Source organism: Myotis yumanensis, unplaced genomic scaffold (genome assembly GCF_028538775.1).
Source record: "Myotis yumanensis isolate MYYU_CA2020_CCGP unplaced genomic scaffold, mMyoYum1.0.hap1 SCAF_2, whole genome shotgun sequence".
Lineage (NCBI taxonomy): Eukaryota > Metazoa > Chordata > Mammalia > Chiroptera > Vespertilionidae > Myotis > Myotis yumanensis.
This window is the reverse complement of record NW_027223753.1, coordinates 172,070,609-172,090,181: the sequence shown is the minus strand read 5'-3', so window position 1 is coordinate 172,090,181 and position 19,573 is coordinate 172,070,609. Positions and strand designations below refer to the sequence as shown.

The 19,573-nt window shown below is 45.5% G+C and overlaps 1 protein-coding gene across 3 annotated transcripts in view; it reads left to right on the top strand.

Annotated features, from left to right (window-relative positions):
* The first annotated feature begins 2,988 nt into the window (after positions 1–2,988).
* The window catches only part of ST6GAL1 (ST6 beta-galactoside alpha-2,6-sialyltransferase 1), a 115,831-nt gene continuing 99,246 nt past the window's right edge, over positions 2,989–19,573 (top strand). For 2 of the 3 annotated variants that reach the window (XM_070406601.1, XM_070406603.1), the window contains exon 1: positions 2,989–3,183. The gene's annotated coding sequence lies outside the window, so the exon portion shown is untranslated. Of the gene's footprint in view, positions 3,184–3,659; positions 3,755–19,573 lie in introns of those variants that run through there. The other variant, XM_070406602.1, reaches the window with a different exon arrangement.

Here is a 19,573-nt window from a genome sequence, read left to right as displayed (position 1 = left end):
GACACTGAATCTGATTGGGTGAAGGGCAGACCAACCACACCTGTGCCCACACAATAGTTCCAGTTCTCTGACCGATCCTGATCACACTGTTGCTCATACCTTACTCTGAAGTCTTGGAGCCACCAGGCCACTGGTTGCTCTACTAGGAGCTATGTGGCTGCCATGTGGTCCTACCATGAGGTCTATGTCTAGTGTTAAGCCTTTGCCTTCTAGTATCCTCTCCTGCTCCCACTCCATGCTCCACTGGCCCATCTGTGCAGGAACAGTAGGAGCAGTCCCTGGGTGCTTAAATTAGCGATACTGTTATTCTATTTCTATTTTCTGACTTAGGTTCTATAGACTTAGCTGTCTCTAGGTCTCTTTATCCTTGAAGCGGACAGCACTGAGGCCCAAGGTTAAACAATAGGTGCTGAACGCATGCAGAGGAGAACCGGAAAGGCTATCTAAGGGTCTTGATGATCATCTATAGTGGAGTGAGAAGAAGGGTCTGAGAGGACACTTTCAACTGCCTGCACCTCCCCCCCCCCCCTCCACTGGTGAACTTAATAACACCTCCAATTCAAGAGTACTATGAAAATATTGTTTTGAGTAGGTTGTTGTACATTTACATTATAGAGTAGGGCATTATTTGTGTTAGCCAGTACAGTGCCTAAAATGGTGATGGAGAAACACATTACCAAAAATATTATTTATGAGCAAAGACTGAGATTGTGAGGGGCTGAGATAGTGTCCAGAGGGAAGTAGGTATCTGTACTTCTTAAGGGGAAAAAAGATTTGTCAAGGTAAGAGCCTCAGAGACAATAGGTATGGAAGCCTCATAAATAGGCTAGGGAGGGCAGAACTGTCCCCCAGTGAATGGTTCAGCCTCCTGCCTCTCACATATAGGTCAAAAAGCCCCAACTGACCAGACAGCAAGCTTGAGGGAGCAGCCCCTAAATGGGATAGCCCACAGCTGCTCCCATCCCGGAAGCTTGCTGGGAGTACTCCTACCAGCCTGCTCTTCTGCCTCAGAGTCCCAGGAACTTCTTGGACTTATCATGTCATCTGTGTTCATTTCAAATCTGCAAGTCAAGAATCCACAATAAAAGTGTTCTTTGCTTCCCCCATATTTGGTTAGAGTGCTGGTAAAGACAACTATGGAGTTAGGACTCCACAACGTTCTACAAAAACTTCTGTTTCTGGTTCTTGACACAAAAGCGACACAGAAGAAAATGATGAAGGCTTTCAGTGAATGTCGAAGAGGGTTCGAATTTCAGCCCTTCCATTTCTGAGGTGACTTCAGTTTCTTCAACTATCCAGTGAGGCTAAGGCCACCACCTATGTAATGATGAGGAGATACAATATAATCAGCAGAGTGCTTTTGCTCTGCAAATCGTAGGTATTATTTGGGTGTCCCCTTTTTCATTCCCTCTGTCATTGCCATCCCTCCTATTATATCTCCACCGATGGAAGCTTCCAAGTTGGTCTTTGCACCCCAGGCTTGCAGTCTCTGCTTCTGCCGTTCATTTGCTGGAGAAATTAGCATAAAACACAAAGATGCATGTCATGCCCCTACACAAAATCTTTTTATTTAATAGCTTCCAATTTTTTTCCGAATAAAGTCTAAAACCTCCCCGAATAGTCGTATGAGTTTGTGTGCTTCCACTCAATCGCACCTACATTTTACTGTTAGGAGCACCTTCTGTATGCCAGATACTCAGCTAAGTGCTTCAGAGACGATTTCACATAATCCTGGAAACAGCACTGTCATTAATACCTCCATGTTACAGACGAGAAAAGGGAGGCTCAGAGAGGCTAAGAAACTCACACCAACGCACAGCGATTTGAATTCAGTCTGCTTGTCACCCTCTCCAACTGGAGCTCTTTGTACAGAGCAATGTTTCCACCGCAGCTGGGAGGGGCCAGCAGAGAAAACTGTAGGGGTCCGGGATCTGGGGAGGGAGGAAGCAGTGTTTGGAAGAGGGCATTGGGATGAGATGAGGACGCTACTGGTGGTGGGGAGTGGCCACCTTGATTTGGACAGGGAATTCTGGGCCTGGGCTTCAAGCACCGGCTGAGTGTGTACCCCACCTCGTGTGTCCAGAGGACCTAGACTACCTTCCACTCTCCCGTCCCTCCTCCCCTACCACACCACCTTCCCTCCAAGCTCAGAGTCAAGGGGGCGCTCTAGAGGCATCTGGGAGATGATTATGGCCTCAGGTGGTCACACCCTTTCTGCCCGAGCTGGCTCAGCATGCAATTTCCTCTCGCCTTCCTCTAGCAGCCCCAGTGAAGGGAAGGAAACTGCTCCTTTCCTTCCTGACCGACCCCCTTACCTGAGGCCGGTGGCCCACGGGCCTGCAGATACCTTGGGGTGGAAGTCTCACTGTATGCGGGGTTTCCCCCGCACTCCTTCCTTTCTGTCGGCCGCATTGGAGAGCACCGAGTACGTGAGACGCTGGAGGTTGGAATGTTCTTGCCTAACCCTGTGAAATAGATTTTGTTGCTTCATATTCTACATAAGAAGAAATCGAGGCGTAGAGAAGTTAGTGACTTGCGCAGGGTCACGCAGTCAGTCGGTAGCCCAGCCGGGATTATAGTCCCGTTTATTAGGATGAAAAGAGGGAGAGTGCTGGATTCAACCCTGGGGACCTGGGGTAGAGCCAGCATTTGGGGATCCTAGCCCCGCCGCGTTGCCCCTCCCCCTAGTTCAGGTCTGCCCTCCTGCCCTCCTCTGGAGGAGGCAGGCTCCCAGCATCACGCGGTACCCTAACCAGGCACCCCTAATCCCGAATCTTTGCTCTCTGGCGACCTCCGGAGGGCCAGATGGGTCTGGGGCTCCGTGTGGCGGGGAAACGCAGTCTTCCTGATTATTTGCATAACGGAGACCGTTCGCTTCCCCGCCCCTCCACCACGCTCCTCTTCCCTTCCTCCCCAGTCCCCTCCACCCCTCATCCCCCGCCTCCCGCTCCCCCCCTGCAGACCCTCCTCCCTTCGGGGACTCCGGCGTGGGGCTCCCAGCCTGGGGCTCTCTGTCCCCCGCCCTGGACAGAGTCCTGAGCACCTGGGGGAGGGGAGTCCTGGGTTGGGCCGGCCGGGGAAGACGCCTGGGGCACTGCCCTTCGCTAACAAAGAGCCAGCTGCCGGCCGGCTGGAGTGTGCGCCGGTGGAGCAGCCCCAGCCTCCGCGCCGCCAGCACGCAGAGTGAGTAGGGTGCCGCGGGCCACAGCTCAGCCCCGGGGCCACCCCCGGGAGGAGGGATGCGTAGGGGCGATGCGTAGAGGGGCTAGGGAGGGAAGAGGAGCGGAGGCCGCCAGGCGCGTCCAGGGCGCAAGGAATCGGTGTCCAGCGCCGCCTCAGTCACCTTCGCTGCGGGCCGGCCACCTTGGGGCCGGGGGTGCCTGTGTTTTTGTCCTAGGAGAGGGGCCGCCCTGGTTTCTCCCCGGCTCCGTGATCTGGGGACCCACAACAAACCCACGTGCTCTCGGCCACCAGGAACCCTGCTTTCTCCACCGCACTGTCTGCCAGGAAGGGTGGGACGCCTTGCAGCGGCGGGGTTCCTTCGGATCCCGCCTGGTCGGTTCAAAGACCAGGAAACTGAGCTTCCCGGCGGGGGTGGGGACACGGGCACCATAACAAACGCACGTGCGCCCAACCCTGGGCTGCCAACCCTTAGGAGCCGCCCCGCGGAACCCGGCCATTGTCTCAGCCCCAGGATAAAGAGCAGCTCTGGGGGCGCCACTTGCTGGAGGAGGTCGACAAAGACATTTAAAAGGTACCACCTGGGCGTCAGCACAAACTGCCAGACTTAAAAGGGAAAAACGAAACAAGAAGCAGCTAAGAAAAGATGACTGCAGGCTGAGTCTGTCCCCGGTGGTGGTGTTTTTACTTGATGTGATCCGGACAACCCCTCATTTCCACCTCACGGAGGTTTCTTAGGGATGGGGTTGAATTAAGGGTCTGTGGGTCCCCTCCCGAAAAAGACCGTGCCTGGTACACCCTTGTCCCAGCGCTCCGGTGGGAGGGCGCGAGCACCTCTGCAGCCTGCGGAAAGAACGGTCCAATTTAAACAGCGCCCAGCGTGGTTTCATTTGCGCTTTGCTTTGTAGGGCCATGTGTCTAGCCTGCCCGGGTGTCATTGGCCCCTTTTGACTTGTTATGCATTTTTATTAGCAAGGCCAGCCGAGGCCTCCTGTACGAGGTGGGGGCGCTATTATTTTCAGTTCGATTAGAGTTTGAGAGAAATTCCGAGGTCCGGGAAGAGAGGCCTCTCTGGTTTGTTTTGCTTACATATGCTCAGCTCTGCTTTGCAGATTTTGGTTAATCAGACCTGTTCAGGCAGCAGCAAGATGTTTGGGAAGATGAACTGGCCTTTTAGGTGTTGGTGTTGGTGCAGGAGTAAACCCTGAAGATTGTGGGAGTGGGAATGTAGGCACCACTGCTTCCGTGTGCTTGCTGAGACATTGGGTTGTGGCTTCACCTTGCCAGTGCCGCTGGAGATGGACCTGTCTCTGGGGAGAACTGTGGATCCTTCAGCCCCACACCACTTTCACTGAGGGTCTGGAGAGCATCCAGTGAGCCCTCTTATTTTATAAGTGGGAAGCAGAGACCTGTTGAGTTCAGCCACTTGTCCAAGATGAAACCGAAATCAGGACAGAGACAGGACTTGAGTGTGGGTCTCCCAACTCCCACATTGCACAAAGCTAGGCTGACAACTAAAGGCAAAACCAGGATTCTGTGGTTGGCTTAAAAGGCAGTGGCTTTAGGCAAAACAGAGTTAAACAAAGAAAGCAATTCAGATTGAAAGGTGCACCCTTCCATTATCCCTTTCAAGAGTTCTTTATTCGTTGGAGAAAAGGATAGATTTGGTAATTCCTTATTCTTCATCTGGCCTTTCATAAGCTTAGTTATTTTTCTCTCCTGGCTGCCCCCTCCCTTCTAATTGGAATAGGGCCAACTGTGGAGACTTAGATGTTTTGCCTCTCATCCCTGTGCCAGAAGGCCTTTGTTTGGGCATAAGCATGGGCTGTTGACACCAGCCTGGCCTGGTAGAAAGTATCTTTTAGCGTGCTTCTCCTAAGCCACTTGTGGGAGAACAAAACATTTTTGTCATTGATGTTATTTAATTTAAAATTTTTATGAGAGTTCCATGTAAGTAGCTGCTTATTTTTGTATTTGGCATAGAAGAAGTTGGAAAACCCAAAAAACTTGGAGTCTGGGTTTCCCTAAAGCTAACATGCTGTTTTGCCCTGTCCCTGTTATTGCCTGGCTACATTTATTTATTTTCTTAGGGTTTCCAGGGTGTGTCTCATTTTCATGGTGATTCCACTGGACATAAGGAATTTCAGGAATCATCTGATCAGACCCTTTTATTTTTTAGATAGAAAAATTGAGGCCCAGAGAGGAGGAATTACTTGCCTAAAGACACTCAGCAAGGTGTCTGCTTTTACTGACTCTTTTTAAAAATCCTTACCTGAGAATGTGTTTATCTATTTCAGAGAGAGAGAGAGGAGTAGAGAGAGAGAGAGAAGAGAGAAACATCAATTGTTTGTACATCCCCCCTCCCCCCCCCCCCCCCCAAGGGGGATCAAACCCACAACCTAGGTTGTGCCCTGACTGGGAATGGAACCTGCAGGTTTTTGGTGTATGGGACGATGCGCCAACTAACTGAGCCACCTGGCCTGGGCTAGTGCCTCTCTTTGCGTAAAGGAAACTCTTGCATCAAAGGAGTTTTTGTTGGTATGGCACAGTAAAGTCAAAGCTATGGTGGTTGTTATAACAACTACCTTTAAGTCAGATAATGAATTCCTTAAGGATTCGAATAGGCTTTGGTTATTAAACAAAGCCATAGATCCCAATGGTAGATCTGGTGAGGTTATCATTGGGGATCAGTTTTCTTTAGTGTTTACTAAATGGTTCACTTTACTCTTGCTCTGGGCTCCCACAGACCCCTTGTTCCCAGTAGGGAGCTGCTTTGAGTATAATCATAAACCAAAAGGCAGCAAAAACTCAGAAGAGAGAGACCCCACTTAGCCCTGTGCTACTGAACATCTTGGGCCCTAGTTTCCTTCTTTGTGCAGTGGGGGTACCTTCTGCCCAGGTTCAGTGAAGTGGAAGATGCTCAGGCCTTAGAGTCTGAGGAGCAGGTTTGAGTCATCCCTTCTCCCCCAAGTGCCTTGAAAACCAGCAGGCTGCATCCACATTGTATAACGTGAGGGAAAGAACATGCATGTACCTCCTGTGGTTGTTGGGAATATTAAGTCATGGGACTCATGTTTAGGACTCTTCAGACCTCTTGGCAGTCTTGGATGCTCCCCAGCTTTTTAAGTGGCAGAGAATGATAGGCAAAATAGCCCCGGAGGGTAAGCCGGGTGCTCAAGGAGCTCCTACCTAGTCACAAAGAGGTATGAATGTTTGCCAAACTGTTAAGTGGGCTTTGGGTAGTTGTGAAGTGCGTGTGACTCTAAGGTAAAAAAACTTAGTAAAAAACAAATCAAAAACAAAACCAGAACTTTCAGGCCCAAGTGAGTGAGACCTAGTCATTCCATTCATTCGCTTCATATTTACTGACAAGCAGGTGGGTTGGGTGGGGGTGTCCTGTGCTCAGCCTGGAGTTATAAAGAACATGACCCATTCTCTACCCCGCCACCCTTGCTCAGGACACATTTTGGTCATCCTTTAGAAATTGCCTTCAGAAAATAGATCTCATTTATCTCAATATTGACCTGGGTTGTGTGTGTGTGTGTGTGTGTGTGTGTGTGTGTGTGTGTGTGGCGGGGTTCCTTTTTCTTCATGAGTCAAACAAGAGTAGGTGGTAAAATGAGAGCATGGAAGAAGGAAGGCTTCAAAGAGAATGTGGCTTTCTACAAATGTGAGGATGTGGTAGCATTAAAAAATGACAGCAATAAATCATTAATGAAATTCATAGTAATCTTCTGGAACATTAGAGTCCTGAGTTTTCGCTCAGACCTGATGTCAGTGATTTGTTCAATAAGAACTGAATTGGGCGGGAAGCATTCTTCTTGCTTGTCTGCATGTATGCTACATGTGTTCTGAGTCTGGTAGAGGTACTTTTCACGGGTTTATATGTAACAGTAACAGTTTCACATAAAATACTGAGTCTGGTGGATGTACTTTTCATGGGATTATATGTAACAGTAACATAGTTTCACGTAAAATATTGAATCTGGTGGATGGGTGGATGTACTTTTCATGGGATTATATGTAACAGTAACATAGTTTCACATTAAATACTGGAGTATTTAATGAATCCCCATATACAATTACTAATCCACATGTTCTCTTCTAAATCATTACTTGAAGGGTCAGGTTAGCCTTCAGAATTAGTTTGGTGATTTAGATTTTGTTTATCATTCTGATTATAAGAACAAACATGTCCATTGAGGACAATTTGGAAAAGTAGAAAAAAAGTATACCGAAACAGAAAAAAATACCATTATTTACAGACAATGACTGTTAACATTTGGCAATTTTCCTTCTGGTCTTCTTTTTATGGATTTGCTTTTCTCTAAATGGTTGAGAGCACATTGGATGTACTGTTATCTCTTATCTCTTGCTTTTCTTGCTTAACCTTTTCATATGTACATCAGAGTTTACATCTGCATTAAAGCTGTGCCTTTCAATTATCTCCAAGGTCAGGTGGAAGTATTTCATCTTTCCTTGTGGCTGAGTAGTATTCTATTGTATGTGGGTAGCACATCTTCTTTATCTAATCATCTATTGAAGGACATTTTGTTTTCATGTCTTGGCCACTATGAATAACGCTTCAATGAACATAGAGGTGCATATATCTTCGTGAATAAATCTTTTCAAATTTTTGAGTAGATACCTAGAAGAAGGGTTGCTGGGTCATATGGTAATTCTATTCTTAATTTCTTGAAGACTTTCCCATACTGTTTTCCATAGTGGCCATACTAGTTAACATTCCCACCAGCAGCGAATGAGGGTTCGTTTATCTTCACAACCTCTCCAACACTTGTTATTACTTGTCTTGTTGATAATAGCCATTTAACAGGTGAGGTAGTATCTCATTGCAGTTTTGATTTGCATTTTCCTAATAGCTAGTGAGGTTGAGCATCTTTTCATACATTTGTTGACCATTTGTATGTCTTTCTGGGAGAAGTGTCTGTTCAGGTCTTCTGCCCATTTTTAAATTGGACTAGAGGCCTGGGGCACGGATTTGTGCACAGGTGGGGTCCATCAGCCTGGCCTGCATGGATCTTTTGGCTCTCTGACATCCCCTGAGGGGTCCTGGATTGTGAGAGGGCACAGGCCAGGCTGAGGGACTCCGTGGGTACACAATCAGGGCCGGGGAGGGACAACGGGAGGGCTTCAGGGTGTGTCCGGCCCATCTCACCCAGTCCAATTGGCCAGACCCCAGCAGCAAGCTAACCTATAGGTCGAAGTGTCTGCTCCCAAGTGGTCAGTGCACATCATAGCGAATGGTCGAACAGTCAAACGGTTGGACACTTAGCATATTAGGTTTTTATTATATAGGATTATTTGTTCATTTGGCAAACACAAGCCAGCCATTTTTATTTTAGAAGCAGTCTTGAGTCTAAGGTGGAGGGGGAAGGGCTCTGCATATGGCCTTGGGCTTAGTCCTGCCCTTGTGACCTCTAAAAACTTACTTCAGCACCCCACTTTTCAGTTTCTGTATGTGTTAAACAACTCTAGGGTCATTTATTAATTTATTCCTCACATATTCAAATGCCCACTCTAAACCAAAGGTGCATAAAGACAGCACAGCTTTTAGAAGCTCAGAGTATGATGGAGGGTCAGGGTAACAAGAGACTACTAGTTGAGGATGCTGTGGACCCAGCGGAGGGCAGCTCCCACCCCTGGAGCAGTGGGAAGGAAGACTTCCTGGAGGAGGGCCACTACTGGGTAGTCAAACACCTGTTATTTTTTCTCGATTGTAATCGACTCTGAGATTAACATGTTTGTGAATAATCAGATAATTTCCAAAGGATAGAATCCTAAAGTTAGAATTACTGAGACACACTTTAAAGGGTATTATCATTTAAAAAAACTTATAGGCTTAGCTCCAATTACATATAAAGTCCCAAAGTACCTAAGTGTTATACGCTTGTGGGAACAGTAGAAATTAAGAGCACAAGTAATTTAGGATTTAATAAATCATCCCCGGTGTAGACATGGGCAAGGTACTTAAACTCACCCCCTTGCCTCACTGGGCCATTGTAAGGTTTAAATAAAATTATACCTGAAGAGTCCAGGATAGTGCCAGATATATAGGAAGCACTCAGTAAATTGTTATAATTGGGATTTTCACAAGTGGCAGAAACTTTTGGTCCTAATATTTTTCTTACCACAATACCAGGCAGAAAGTTAATTAAAATGGAACCTCCTACCAGGTGACAAATTGAGAGAAATGATCACTCACATGATACATTATTTACAAAGTCTTATTATGGAAAATTTCAAACATACAAAATGGTGTAATGAATCCCTATGTACAATCACTTATCTTCAAGAATTACCAAAACTCACGACAGATCTATAAAACTATACTCCACCCAGATTACTTTGAAGCACATTGTGATATCAGCTCAGTCATAAATATTTCATTGAGTCGCATGATGTATATTTGAGGTATTGTACTGCTCCTGGAGCCTGTCTCTGATCCCATAAAAACATATTTTTATTGATTTCAGAGAGAGAGAGAGAGAGAAAATCATTGAGTGGCTGCCTCCTGCTGGGGATCTCTGAAACCCAGGTATGTGCCCTGACCTGGAATCGAACAGCAACCTCCTGGTCTATAGGTCGATGCTCAAGTACAGAGCCACAGAGCGACACTAGCTGGGCCCAACCTGAGATCTTCTTAAGTTTTACTGCTCAAGTGAGTTTTCCTGCCTGATCCCGTGTCCCAAAGAGACAGGGTAGAGGGAGCACTGAATTTAGTCAGGAGACCTGATTTGCAAAAGGGCTCCACTCCAGTTGTAGGCTTTTGGCAAGTGACTTCTGAACTTCTTTGAGCACATTTATAAAAATTTGGTGAGGATGAAATGAAGTAATCCATGTGACAGCCCAGCAGCTCCGCATTAGTTGGGCATGAATTGGACATGGAACCAGCCTCCTCTCCCTCAGAAGCAGACTGTCCACATGAAACTGAGCTCACAGACTGATAGCCCCTCCTCACCAGGATGCATTCGGGTAGTGTTGTCACCGGTCACTCCATCCGAAGATGTGGTCATGGCTCAGATGAGTGCCTAGCATGCCAAGCACCCCAGGTTTTCAAATCTCTCTCATCTCCTCTCACTCTTCCCCTTACCTCTGATTTATGGCTGAGGGCAAGGAAGCCCAGAGAAGGTAGGGCCCTGTCAACTGTGCTTTTCATCCATGGAAAGAGACAGGCTCCCCTTGCCCATTCTAATTTGGATGAGTCTTGGTCTCTCCTAACTCACTGCTGCACCCAAGTAGGATTTTTTGACTCAACTAACAGAAAAATGTTGCTTTGATTTAGTAATGAAATCAAAGCCCTCTCTTTAATCCACCAGGGCTCTCATTACGTGAGGGCCTGCAATGTGACTTGTGTTGTCCTGCTGTCGCTTGCTGGCTGTGTGGCCTTGGGCAGGATGCATGTTACCTTGGGCATGCCACCCTGGGACTCAACTCTCAGCTCTTTAGGCCTTTCCAGCTCTGAGATCATCAAAAGGCAAAGGGCGAAAGATATTGGTCAGGGAGCTTCTTCACACACATAATAAATGAAATCTGTTTGCTTTCAGAATCTTCAAATAGGGTAAAAAATCACTCCCTCACCTTTTGCCTTCATCCCCGCCCCCCCCCCCCCCCCGTCCCAATCCCACTTCTCTCTGAAGTGACTGCTGTTTACAGTTAGTTGTAGGCCCTTTAGCCCCTTTGGCAAACATTTATGTTGTATTCATGGTTATGAGCAGATACATTTTAAAAACTCAGAAAATGGATTGCATTATGACTGCCACGTTACAAACTTGCCCTTTTCACTTTATCAGAGGTATTTCTATATCAGTGTATACGTATTATTTTTTTTTCACAGTTGCATCACATTCTATATTATGGATGTGTTTGCTTCACCAGTCTTCTGTTGATGGACATGAGTCTATTTTCATAAAAATATATTTCTAAGTGTACTTAGGCCTTGGCCATAGAGAACAATGGTTGTGTCAGTGGCTAAATGAAGTCAGTCTATCAAGCTCTGGAAAGGGTGGCAAGAGAATGGGTGCATACACACTGAGGACCACACCCTGGAAAGGCAGAATAAAGGGCTCCCAGGAAGTTACTAAGAGGCTGACTGTTTGGATGGAAGACTATTTTTGGAGACAGGCTGCCTGGTTGGGTGCCCTTGGCTGCCAGGGCAAGAAATTGAGCTGCGTCATCGCTTCCTCCACTTTCCACTGTCTCTGGCACTTCCAAATTTGTTTCTGTTCTCAGGGTCACTGGGGACCTACTGGGAGGACTGGAACCTGAGTGATGGAGGAGAGAGAAGCCAAGAACAGGAGTATTTGATCCCAGGCTCTGGAGAAGGGACTGTGCCAGTTCTGCTCTACTCTGTCAGGTGGCACATACCCATCTGGAGCGTTATATTTCCCGGGGTCTCATACAGATCATGATAAAATGAAGCACCCCAAAAATGGGCTATTTAGAAGCTGAGATTTCAGACACCATATTGCAGGTGGAATAAATGTGGAAACTGGGAGTTTCTGGCCTGCAGGAGATAAAATAAGAGGCACCTTCTTCATGTGGAAGAAGGATTCGAGTCACATCAGAGTGGATGCTGTGGAGGGAAGAACCAGCCCAGGGTGTGGGAGAAATTGCAGAATGGCAGATAAGGGAGAACTTGCTCAGCTGAACTGTCCAACCATGGAACAAGCTGTCACAAGGCAAAGGGCTTCCTGTCATGGGTGTCTTCAACCAAAGTTGCAAGTGAATGTCTTTGCCCTCAGAGGATTCCTCTTTGCAGAAAGGTTGACCTAAAATGCCCCTTCCAACTTTGAGAGTCTAGGACTCTCTATAGGGAAAGAAGCAGAAAGATGCAAAAATCAGCCTGAGTGGGTGGGACAAGTTATGTACCATGTAACCGGAGTGCTTTCATGTGCTCTGGAAGGGTGAAACAAAATGGAAACCTTCAAAGGAGGCTCAAACATTGTTTCCCCTGGGTCTTGGCAAGCCTCCCCTGTCTGGCCTTGGCTTCAACTCTTCTTGACTCTATATTCATAAATTATTTCCACAGGAATAAATATATCACATACACTTTAGGTGACCAGGAAATCTGGCAACCAGCAAAGAACTACATGTCCCAGGAGGATAATTGTACATTTTTTTTTTCTCATTACAGTCTTTCTAAATTTGCATCCATCTCCTGGTTTCCCTAGCACAGTGCTGAGACACCACTCAGCTTTAATTTTAGGATTTCTCTACCCTTTGCAGCCTCTGGGAGGATCTCTGAGCTGGAGCTGATAGCACCCGCCATGTTGAATGCTTGTCCCTTGTTTTTCTGCGGATGAGGAAGAGCCTCTTGGACCAAATCTTGGTGAGGGAAACATGGCATGTGTGCCTGGGCCTGAGGAGGCACTGTGTGTGTTCTCTCATCCAGTCCCCACGGCAATATTTGGTGAACTGATGTCATAGCTTCATTTGCAGTTGAGAAAATTAAGTTTCGGAGAAGTGTGATGTCTTAATTAAAGCTGAGTGACATCTCAGCACTGTGCTAGGGAAACCAGGATATGGATGCAAATTTAGAGAACCACCCGAAGATTCACTGTTGCTAAGGAGTGAAGCTGGTATTGGGTGTGGTTCTTTCATGTATCATGTTATATAGGTTTTCTCACGGCTAATAGTACTCACTCCTTTGTGTCTGAAAAGAGCTTTGTCCTTGAGTTTCATTGGGGGCTTGGCTGAATTCTTATAGGGACTATGGAAACTTTCTATCATTCCCCTGAGAACATATGAATGGAAAGAACTCAATGGACAGTCAGTCACAGGAATAGCAGGACATTTGAATCCAGCATATATTTGCTCATTTCCCTTTTTGGTAAGGGTTATTTGCATCAAGCTTGGTTTGCCCCTCCCTCGTTTCTTTTTCTTTCTTTCTTTCTTTCTTTCTTTCTTTCTTTCTTTCTTTCTTTCTTGCTTTCTTTCTTGCTTTCTTTCTTTTTTTTTTGCTTGTCTTTAAAGCTCTGATACCCACTTGTCCTCATTATTTGGTTATGACTGGGAATAAACACTGGTAGTGAGCATGGCCACAGATTCGTGGGTATCACTGCTCAGCTACCTTTAAATGCTTTTGGCTTGTCAATGGAACTCAACATCAACATCGTTAAGGGTTTATCTTGCAGCTGTGCTCCTAGGCTCTTAAACAGTTTCTTCTTTTGTAAAGTTTATTTAATAACACTTTGTTTATCAAATATTTATCAAGTGCCTATTATGTGCTAGGCATTGGGAATAATTACATAAACACGTACATTGTAGATATGCACACACATACTCAGTGTGTCTAGCGGGGCCTTGAAAGTTAGTGGCAGTTAAATTTCCTCTCTCATCCGCTTCCTCTCTTCTCAGAGTCCTTCCTTTGTTTATTTATTCAACAAATGTAGAGTGTGCGCTGTAGCACAATGCTCATTTTTAGGACATAGACCCAAATATTCTTACAGCTCTGTTCCTTTAAGAGCTTAGTTGAAGGTGGACATACAGATATTAATTATAATATAGTGTGTTAAATTATGATTGGGGTGTATGTAGAGATTGGGAAGAAGGTACAAGGAGTTTGGGAAAGCTTTCTGGAGGAGGTGATACCTAAGTTGGGTCTTAGAGAGCAGTAGCTGTTAGCCTCTGGGCAAAGGGCTTTGAAGGAGAAGTGGGTGCAGGAGCAAAGATGTGGGGTGAAGAATGGCTTGTCGTATGTGTGGGGGGATCACTAAAGGCTGATGTTCCTGGAGAGAAATACACAAGGAAAGAAGAGGTGAGGGATGAGGCTGGAACCATTGCATATATTATCTAATATAATTTTCATAACCTCTCTATGTGGCATACACTATTATCATCTCCATTTAATAGATGAGGAAACAAAGACTGAGGGAGGCTCGGAGATTTGTTCATTCAGACAGTGAGTTGAGTGGGTGAGTTGAGGTGCATGGACTTGAATATATGCTTGCTTGCTCAGCGCCCCAGCAGTGCCTGCAGAGGCAGGTTGGGAAGGTTTGGTTTGCTGGCTAAGGTGCTTGTTCCCTCTCTATTAATTTATCAAGGGTAATACTCTTGCTGAATCCTCTTTCTTCCACCTGGCTCATAGTGTTTTCCAACTTACAGTTAAATTGGAATGAGTGGGCCTGGTGTTGAAGCCTCTTCTGAGTCTTGGTTCTAGCGTTTACACTCCTTTTCATTTAGAAAACCAGTAGTCCAGAAATCCTAAAAGAAAGAAAGAAAGAAAGAGAACCCCAAACCTTTATGTGCCTAACCATGTGTGGTGGGAGAGGGAGAAGGTTTATCCACTTTCTTAAAAGTTCCAGGTTCATTTAGTCGCCCAGGCATCACCTGTAAATCCCTTAGTTCAGATAAGCCCTTTAGGGACTGGAGAGGAAGCAATCAGTGTGGGTTGGAAGAGTCTGGAGCAGGTGGGACTTGAGCTGTCTTTTAAGGATGAGTAGGATCAGAAAGAAGGAAGGCCTGACAATGAGTAAAGTTATTCTGTCTCACCCAATGATAAATGGGATGCCTCTGGCTCATTCTCCCCATCCCCCAGGATAATTTCTGCATTGGAGTTGGCTCTTGTGTGGGAGAGGAAGTAAGGGTATCCATTCATTCAAAATAAGGTTTATTGAAAACTAATCAGTTGAGAACACAAAGACAAGATGATGAAACTACAGAATGAAATAAAAAGGGCAATTACACAGCTAAGGGAAAAATTGATGATACAAACAACCTCTTTAGAGAAAAAGTTAATAAAGGAACAGAGTAGAATCAACTGAAAAGTAAATTACTAACAGAGAGGAAGGCTTGAAGAAAATTGCAGTATATGCTGAGAAAAGAAATTCATCAGAGAAAAATCAGAGATTTAAAGGTGGTACAAGGATGATCCCTCTGAAGGGTAACTGGGGCATCTGTGGAAACACAGGCCACTTTTGCTTACGTTCCATTGACCAAAACATAGTCACATGGACCTACTTGGTTGCAAAGGAGGCTGGGAAACATCTCCAGCTGGGTGGCCTTGTGCCCTCTTAAAACTCAGGGTTTTTCCATTACCGAAAGGGAAATGAGCAAATGGATATTGGGAGCAATTCATCTCTGTCACAAGGAAAAAGTAATGGTGACCTCAGACTTGATCTGCAGCAGAAGAAAAACTTGAGAACATGGAGAAGAAATATGTAGAGTTCTGAGGGAAAAGGCAGTGTGACTGAAGACTTTTACACTTAATTAAGTCACTCTGCAAGGATAAGGCAGCCAGCCTTTCTCATATATGCAAGAACTCCAGGATTATAGCACATATGACCCCTTCTTGGGAAAAACCTACTTGTGATGAAAAAGATTAATCAAAAGCAAACTTAGGAAGGCTTGGTTAAAGGTTATTTGGTGAGCCCTTCATCTGCTCAAACAGAGCAAAGCTAAGCCAAGGTGGGCAGTAGAAATAGAATATGACAAAGTAAAAAGAATGTAACAGAAATGGAGAGCTGGGGAGGAAGTGGGAGAACACATAAGTGCTAACTTTCCCTCTCATACTGACTAAATAGGGTGTTAAAGTCATGACTGCAACCTTTCAATATTATTATTATTATTATTATTTTAACTTAGAAGGATCCTAAGGAAGTATTATCTTTTGGTGGCGAAATGTGTTAAAAGTTCAGCTTTTCCATTATTTTTCTTTCCTGTAGAATTAAAATGAAGTTTAAAGATTAAAAAAAATAGCTATTTTAACCCTCGCCGGTGTGGCTCAGTTGGTTGAGCATCATCCTATGCTCTGAAAGGTTGCCAGTTTGATTCCTAGTCAGGGCAGATGCCCGGGTTGTGGGCTCGATCCCTGTTAGGGTGAGTGCAGGAGGCAGCTGATTGATATTTCCCGCTCATATCAATGTTTCTCTCTCTCTCTAAAAATTAATAAAAAACCTTTAAAATAGTTATTTTATAAAGCAATTCTATACATTCTTTTGTAAAACAATTTATTTATTTAAATTCTTTATTGTTTTTAAAGTATTACATATGTCTCCTTTTCCCACCATTGATCTCTCCCTGGCCACTTCCACCCCCCAGCACATGCCCTCACCCCACTACTGTCTGTGTTAATTGATTATGCTTATATGCATGCATACAAGTCCCTTACCTCCCTCACTACCACCCTTTCCTGCCTTCTCTCTGAGGTTTGACATTCTGTTTGATGCTTCTGTGTCTCTGGATCTATTTCTGTTCATCAGTTTATGTTGTTTATTATATTCCACAAATGAGTGAGATCATGTGATATTTATCTTTCTCTGACTCGCTTATTTCACTTAGTGTAATGCTCTCCAGGTCCATCTATGCTGTTGCTAATGGTAAGAGTTCTTTCTTTTTTACAGCAGCATAGTATTCCATTGTGCAGAAGTACCACAGTTTTTTTAATCCAATCATCTGCTGGTGGGCACTTCGGCTGTTCATTCTTCTTTCATGCATTCTTCTATCCTTCACACTTCTATCCAGGTGAAAATTTAGTAACATGGGAAGAATTTATTAACCTATTTTTTGTGAATGGAAGGATCTTAGTTGACATGTAGCTGTGTATAATTTTGTGTGTTGATTGATTTTTAAACAAATAATGAGCTGGTCTTATTTGAATAAAACCACTAGGGCTATTCTAAAATGCACTGTTAAATTCTAATACTCAGAGTGGGAAGAGCTGAGTGGAACTTTCATGGGAAAGTTGGCAAGTCAGTTATGTGAACACCAAAGTATAGGCAGAACAAAACACTTTATAAATCAGATGAACAATTGGGTGCTGGGGCCAGAGGAGAATGGGGCAGGTTTCACAAAGGAGATAGAGTTGAACTGAAAGTTGGAGGATGAGAAGAGTTCTGATAGGTTGAGAATGAAGAAAGGGTATTGGATCAACACACAAAGCCCGGAGAAGTGAAAGTATGCAGCATCTCTGGGTAGTGGGGAGTAATTTGTTATGGTTGGAGCACAAGAGATAACTGAAAGAATAGCTACTGTTCATTAAGTGCCCACAGGTACCAAAGTATGACACACAGATATCTCTAGGCTGCCCAACAGCTTATAGAATGGGTATTATTAGCCCTATGATACAGATGAGAAACAGAAATTAAGAGAGATTTATCTGCCCAAAGTGCACAGTGGTAAGATTGTGATTTGAACCCCTGAGCTGCCTGTACACCTAAGCCCATGTTTCTTCTTCTGTGCTATGACTTGTAGTGCATGGGAGACCTGAATTAGACAACTTTGTGAACACCAAGTATAAACATACAAATAAATGTAAAAAACTACTGTATAGGTTAATTCTTCATAGATAAATCTATTTTATATACTTACATACATGTGGACCTATGAAATAGAAATATATTTTACATGTAAATTTTATAGGTAAATCTTTAGGTAAATATAAAAGATTCAATTATGGTTCAGACTCTGCTATCCAGTGACCCCAAGTAACTTGATTTGAACCCTAATTTCCTTATCCCAAAAGGGATAATAATGGTAGGGCTGTCTACCCCCAGATTTGTTTTTATGTTCAAATTAGATCATAGATGTGAAAAGTTGAGAAAGTATAAAAGAGCTACACAGAAGGGTTTGTTATTGCTGAAGCACTCCTTGCTCTTCTGTGAACTCACAAACATCTGTTAAAGTGCCCACAGGTGTCTGTAAAAACTCCCACAGTCATTGATTGGGTCCCTGTAGGCTTGCAACAAACAACTGGTTAACAGGTGGTTAACAGGCGAGAAACTGTGCTCTCCTGACTCAGATAACCAGCTAGGGCAGTGGTTGGCAAACTTGCAGCTCAGCAAACCGCAGTTTGCGAGCCACATGCGGCTCTTTGGCACCTTGAGTGTGGTGGTATTTTGTGGGAGACCCATACTCAAGGGGCCAAAGAGCCGCATGTGGCTTGCGAGCCGTGGTTTGCCGACCACGGAGCTAGGGGCTATGGTGGGAGGTAGAAGGGAGGTAGGAGGCAAGCAGTCGGCCTGCCTTTCGGCTTGCTGGGAAAGGCTGGGCCAGAGAATTGATTTGGGATGACTGTCAACAGCTTGGTGAGTTATACAGGGCAGAGCAGGGTGTTCCAGACATGCCAGGCTACAGGGAGGAATCTCAGAGCTGCCAGGCGAGCAGGCCCTGCTATGTCTATCTGGTAGGGGCTCATAGTCTAGAAAAGGGATGGTGTGTGCGTGTGTGTGTGTGTGTGTGTGTGTGTGTGTGTGTAACAAAGGTGTCAGGGGGCTCTGGAGTAGTGTTTCTTCTCCAGGAGTACTGATGAGGACAAGGTAGGCCTTTGCTTCAGTGTCACTGGGCTCTGACACCACATATGGGGTGGGCCAGCAGCCAGACCTCAGCTCTGAGCTAGTGTGGCCTGAGGCAATTTACATTTGCTCCAGGAAGGATCAGGATTGTTCTAGGGTCTGGGATGGGGCCTCACATGCTGCTGGGGGCCCAAAAGTCCTGTTGTGTGTATTGTGTGTTGGGGTGGTGGCAGTGGTTTTTGAGAGAGCCAACTTCTTACTTCTGTAGTGATTGGTTCCTTGCTCGTCTCAATGGTCTCTCTACTATGCCTAGAATGGCCTTCTAGCTCATTCTCAGCTCAGGATAAGCCCCTCAACTCCATGACTCCATGACATACACAGGAAAGAGAAGACCTTTATCTCTTGTACCGCACTCACTATGTTGTATGAGAGTAGCTGTGTTAGATGATGGCCTCCTGATCATTAGAACACTGACTGAGCTCTCTGATGGTCCTGGGCCCAGCACTGTGCCCAGCCCTTAGGAGGCCTCGTGGAGTGAGCTCAGATCTCCCGATCCACACTGTTTGCCCACTGAGACCAGGATGCACTCAGCCACCACTGGCCATGAGCTGGTGCTCTCTAGGTAAGGTGGGGCTGCAGGAGCCAATGGTGGGGAACACCTGGGGCTCTGGTGAGTCCTCCTGGCCCACAGGACAGTCCTTCTTCTACCTGTCACCTCTGGCCTTGAGTGAGAGACAAATAGCAAGATGCAATAGGGAATGTTCTCTGGGCTGATCCATGGAGCTGAGCTCTGGTGGGGGAGTTAGGTTTGGGACCTTGCTCTTGTTTTTCTTATCCTATTGGGAGCCAGGGTCATGGGAGTATATCCCAGGTGAGAGAGGGAGGAAGGCAGTGGGAGAGCTCTGCAAAGGCAGTTAGGCTGAATCATCATACTCTAAGCAGACTGCAGGGATTGCCTTTGTCAATTGTACAGTGTTGGGAGGAGGCTGGCCCAGGGCCTGAGCTGGGGGTGGTTCTTGACAGCATTAGTAAGAAATCCCCAGAAGATGCTTCTTGCTAGAGGGCTTGTGCTGGTTCCTTTTTTGCTCTACACAATAAACATCTTGTTCTGGCCTGTAAATTTGGAGGAAAGGGAAGAATGG